The following is a 5,310-nucleotide window of genomic DNA, read 5'->3' as shown; positions in this document are numbered from 1 at the left end:
CTCTCTCTCTCTCTCTCTCTCTCTCTCTCTCTTCCCTCTCTCCTCTCTCCCTGACCTGCCTTCCTGAACAAAGTCTCCTGTTGGACTTCTCAGTATGTGGCCTAGTTGTTAAGCATCACTGTTCTTCTACACCTGGTACCAAAAAAAAAAAAAGAAAGAAAGAAAAAAATTAAACTATGGGGGCTAGAGATGTAGCTCAGTGGCAGTAATGAGTTCAATCCCTGCTATTAAAAAACAAAACAAAACAGAAAAAGAATATGAAACTATGACTATTTTCTTGATATACTTAAAACAATAGATTTTTTTATTTCAAATACTTTTAATTTATAAATTAAATGGATAATGATTGCAACATCTTCAGAAAGAAAAAATGCAAATTTGCAAATTTAGTCAATTAAAAATAAGTTTTTTCATAAAAATATTAGACATGTACAAGCAACATAGAGCATATGTGATAAATAAGTCATAAGAAAAATATTATATATTTGAAAATGAATTTTTTCATTCCAGATCAGGTGGTGCATATATATAATCCCAGTATCTGGGAGGCTGAGGCAGAAGGATCCCTGTGAGTTTGAAGCCAGTCTAAGTTACACATTGAATTCAAGACCCAGCTGAATTATATAGCAAGATCCTGTCACAAATCATCAAAAAATTAATTTAGCTGACACAATTTTGACAAAAAAAAGAAAAGATATGTACTACTATATTCAGTAGTCTCAGTTGCAATACAGTGTCACCTAAGTGATTTTTTTAATCATCATAATCATCTTGCTTTCCTGTTAGAATTGAACTACTTGTGCAGTATAAAAGCCTTTACTGTTATGAGCCTTAATAAGCTTCACTTGCAATAGCTACTCTCGCTTCTCCATCCATCATTCACTCTAGTCATGAGAAACACCCCATTCCCCAACACTACACTCACTGCAGCACATCTCCTCACACAGGCCCAGGGTGGAGACTATTCCACAAAGTCTTTTCACCTGACAAGCTCTTACTTAGTTTTCAACACTCGCCAAATAGAATTCCCTCTGAAAAGTTCTTTGCCCTTCCCTCTTCTTCAGAAAAGAAATGATCTTTTTCTTTGGTACTGAACTCAGGCCCTTGCACTTACCAAGCAGATACAGCACCACTGAGCTACATCCTGGCCAGGAAAAATAATCTTTTTCTTTTAGTTTCCATAATACTATATACTTTTTGCTTGGTCCTTCATCCAGTCAATAATTATTGTTTAATTAGCCATGTAATATAGTACATGTCATGTAAATAAAACAACCACGTTACTACCCTCATAAGCTATCAGAGATGGAGACATTAAATGAAGGGTTGTTATGAAGTGAATGCTATAACTAACTACAGGAAATATGGCTTTTATACATAATAGAGGTTTTTCTGCATATCTTACTCAACACCCACAATTTAAAGGATGTGTGTTTTATTCTGGCTCACAGGCTCCAAGGCAATAATGGGATAGCAAGAGGGTTATAGCAGCCAGGAAGCAAAAAGTGGAGGTAGCTGGGGAGGGAGATGCACCCTTCTAGGTCACACCCTGAGGGACTGCCTCTTCCAACCAGGCCTCACCTCCTAACAGCACAGTCAGCTACTGAACTCATCACAGGAGGAGTCCACTCATGAATAGAGCACCCAGTGACCCAATCCCATTCCAAAAGCCTCACCTCTGAACACATGAGTCTTTGAGGGACTTTCTAGATCTCAGCCCCCTCTGGGAACGAGCTGAATTCTGAACAATCAGAAGAAAAAGTCAGCCCAACAAACAGAGGGGAGACAAACATCTCAGGGAGAGGAAAGAGTGCGCAAAATGAGAGGGAAGATGGTATGCATTCATGCAAGGAAGGCTTCGAAGTCCAGTGTGCAGCAGCAGACAGTTGGGGGAAAGAAGGCAAGTGGGTGATACTGTGGAGTCAGGCAGCAGGAGGCTTTTGCAAACTCCTTAAGCCTCATCAAGGATACTTTAGCCCACAGTAAGAAGTTTTAAGAAAAGTACTAAAATAGTCAGATGGTGTTTTGATCTATTGCATTGATTGTGAAATGGAGAACAGATTGGAGAAGAACATGAGTAGGTTAAAAAAAGCATAGAGGTTATGGAAGGAGTCGTGGCAAGAGATTTTGATAGGTCAACCAGGGCTGTAACCATGGAGATTGAAAGAGGTAGAGAGACCAGATGGAGTGTTATTTAAGAGGCAAAACTGATACAACTTGGTGATTTACTGTGGGGGAGAAGAAGGAACCAAGGAAGACTCTCGGGTTTCTAGATTAAGCTGCTGGATCTCTATCCAGATTATGTTACATTTCCAGGAAGGATTTGATTTTTATATTCCCAATTAATGTTTAGGATTACATTGATACTCCACTGTTTAATGTGATTGAGCCATATGTAATGAGAACAAATGTAGTGATAGCTCAAATCAAGTGTATGGGCTTTTAAAATATTGTATTTAAAAGAATTTGTGGGATTCCAAAGACATACAAGCTATACAATTTTTTACTATAATAATGAAGACAAATAGCAGATTGTGGCACTGACTGTAATAATAATTCTGCTGCTATCCAACACTTTGTACAGCCACTTTTTAAAGGCAGCTTTTGAATTTGCTCTTCATTTTCCTGAGGATAGTAAGATTCACGTCTCATTGTATGTAGCATAAGTAATGCCTTAAAAATTAAAACTAGAACCTCCAAACTGCAGAGATTCTCATGGAACATTTTAATGACTTCACTCCTTTGCAGTAATTAACTGTCTAGAGTGTGAGCTATTTTTGGCAGCAGTTACTCCTGCACCTCTGGGTCTGATTCTAATTCTCTCCACATCGCCAGGATCTCTTTGCTGTGCTCTTTGAAATCAATCAGCGCTTTGAGGAGAGAAAGTGATGCTGTGGAGAATGAGAACTAGGCTGTGGTGAGCATTTCTCCTCATATAATGCTGAATTCTTTTCCATCCAGGTGCAGAGACAGGGCGAGATGATTACCATTTAGAGAGTACAAAAGCAACCATTAGAGTAAGGGGGACAAAAAGCTGACCTCTGTGATGTGATTTCAGAATGGCTGCATTATTGTTTTCCGATTTTTTAACCTCACCAAGAAACGAATTACATTGAGGAAGTCTTCCAATGCAGCCTCCTCACTCCCAGCCTCCCACTTTGATCTCTGAAAAGATCCAGAAGAGACCAGCAGACAGTCGACTGATTGATGGACTATACATTTCCAGGAATACTAGAAATTTGCATCAGGTTATGTTTGGTAAGATTTAGAATGATGTAAAAATAGTGATTTCCACACTGATCCCCACCCTTTAAGGGAAAGTGAGTAAACTTAGCCACTTAGATGAAGGTTGCAAGATCTTCTTTCCCTCTCGTTATTGAGTTTTGGGGTGCTGGAGTCTCCTTCAAGAGGATTTTTCTAGGTTCCTTCTGTCCTGAACAAAAGAACTGGTCAAGATAAGTGCATATAGCAGCAAGGTTTTAGATTTATTAGAGACAGGAAAACAAGTAGGCTCAGTAGAGCGAGTTTGAGCCAAGTAAAAGTAAGGAAAAAACAAACAAACAGTACACTCTATAGCGTGAGGCTGGACTGCTGGGCAAGAACACAGCAGCAGAGAGCTCAATGTCAACCATCCTTTTTCATCTCTCACTCCTCAGACTGAGGTCAGGTCCAGGTTGTCCTGTCAAAAAACTGTTTGAGGCAGAGCAGTTTAGTCCATCGTTGGGAGATTATCATTTTTGTTTTCAGTGGCTGCGGCTCTTCACTGAATGCTGGTGTGGTGGTTGGAGAATCGACCTAAGACTTTGGTGTTGGGTAGAAGAAAATGGCCCGAACCAAGCGGACTGTTTATAAGTCCACTGGTGGGAAAGTCCCCCCAAAACAGCTGGCCACTAAAGCTGCCAGGAAAAGCGCTTCCTCTACCGACGGGGTGAAGAAACCTTGTCACTACAGGCCCGGTACCATGACTCTTTGAGAAATTCATCATTACCAGAAATCAACGGAGCTTCTCATTTGGAAGCTACCTTTACGGAGGTTGGTGGGACAGATTTCAAAACCAACTTGAAGTTTCAGAGGGCAATCATCAGTGCCCCTCAGGAGGCCAGTGAAGCATACTTGGTGGGCTTATTTGAAGATACTCATCTGTGTGCCATCCACGCCGAGAGTCGCCATCATGCCCAAAGATATCTAGTCTCCCTGGATATGGGGGGGAGAGCTTAAGTGAAGGCATTTTTTAAAAATGGCATTTTGTAGTAAAATACTTTGGTTTAATTTGTGACTTTTTTGAGTAAGAAATTGTTTTTAATATGTTGCATTTTTACTTAAGTCATTCCATCTTTCACTCAGGATGAATGTGCAGAGGGACTATTCTCTTTTTGGTGATGTGAGCACTGTTTTTCAGGAGTGACAAGTTGCTAACATGCAAAAGGGTTGGGTGATATTTCTTGCTTCTCACAATGCATGTTTCTGTATGTTAATGACTTGTTAGATAGCTATTAAGGTACTAGAATTGAAGTGTGTACAGGGTTCTTTTGCAATAAAACTGGTTATTACTTGATCCAAGTGTCTAACAACTGGGGCTGAGTGAGTAGAGGAGCAGATAACGTGATTTTTTTCTATTATACAAATCACCTCTGGTGACGTAGAAGAAAGACACTGAAAGTCCCTTATGGTCTAGGGGTGAAATCTTGAAGATAGGGCTACCAAGAGTGAAACTGTTCTCCTGTGGCTACCTGTGCAGTCTCCCACTTTTGCCTTTCTCAAGGTTTGGCTGATGTATTACTTCGGTTTAACCATTTCCTTGCCTTTGGTATAAGAGCTGGCCATACAGAAACTCTTTGACCTACCTTAATCTTTGATCACTTGACTCTTATCATACAAGGGATCCCTCCCTGTGCCCATGAGGATGTAATGCATACATAAAGACCATGAAGAACGGAATAGTCAGGCCTCATTGAGTTTTCCCACTCAGTGTATTACCATTAGATCATACCATTTTTGTCAATCACATTTCTACATGGATATCCATTTTTTATTAAGTCTAAGCATAAACATAGATATTTTTCCCCAGGTCTTTGGATTTTCATTGCTGAAGGTTCCTTTCTCATGAAAAACATTGATTAAATGGATGTCATATGCTTTTCACTGGTTAACCTGTATTTTGTGATGGGGCATTGGGCATGACCCATATGATGGAGAAAAGGTATTAGATGTTTATGTCCCTACAGAAAGCAGGGATGAGGACTGGGGATTTAGTTCAGTGGTTCCAACAGCTGCTTCGTAAGCCCAAGGACCCAAGTTTGATCCCCAGTA

Source organism: Fukomys damarensis, unplaced genomic scaffold (assembly GCF_012274545.1).
Source record: "Fukomys damarensis isolate Sample0158 unplaced genomic scaffold, DMR_v1.0_HiC HiC_scaffold_15, whole genome shotgun sequence".
NCBI classification, from domain to species: Eukaryota; Metazoa; Chordata; class Mammalia; order Rodentia; family Bathyergidae; genus Fukomys; species Fukomys damarensis.
Note: the sequence above shows the minus strand (reverse complement) of the source record.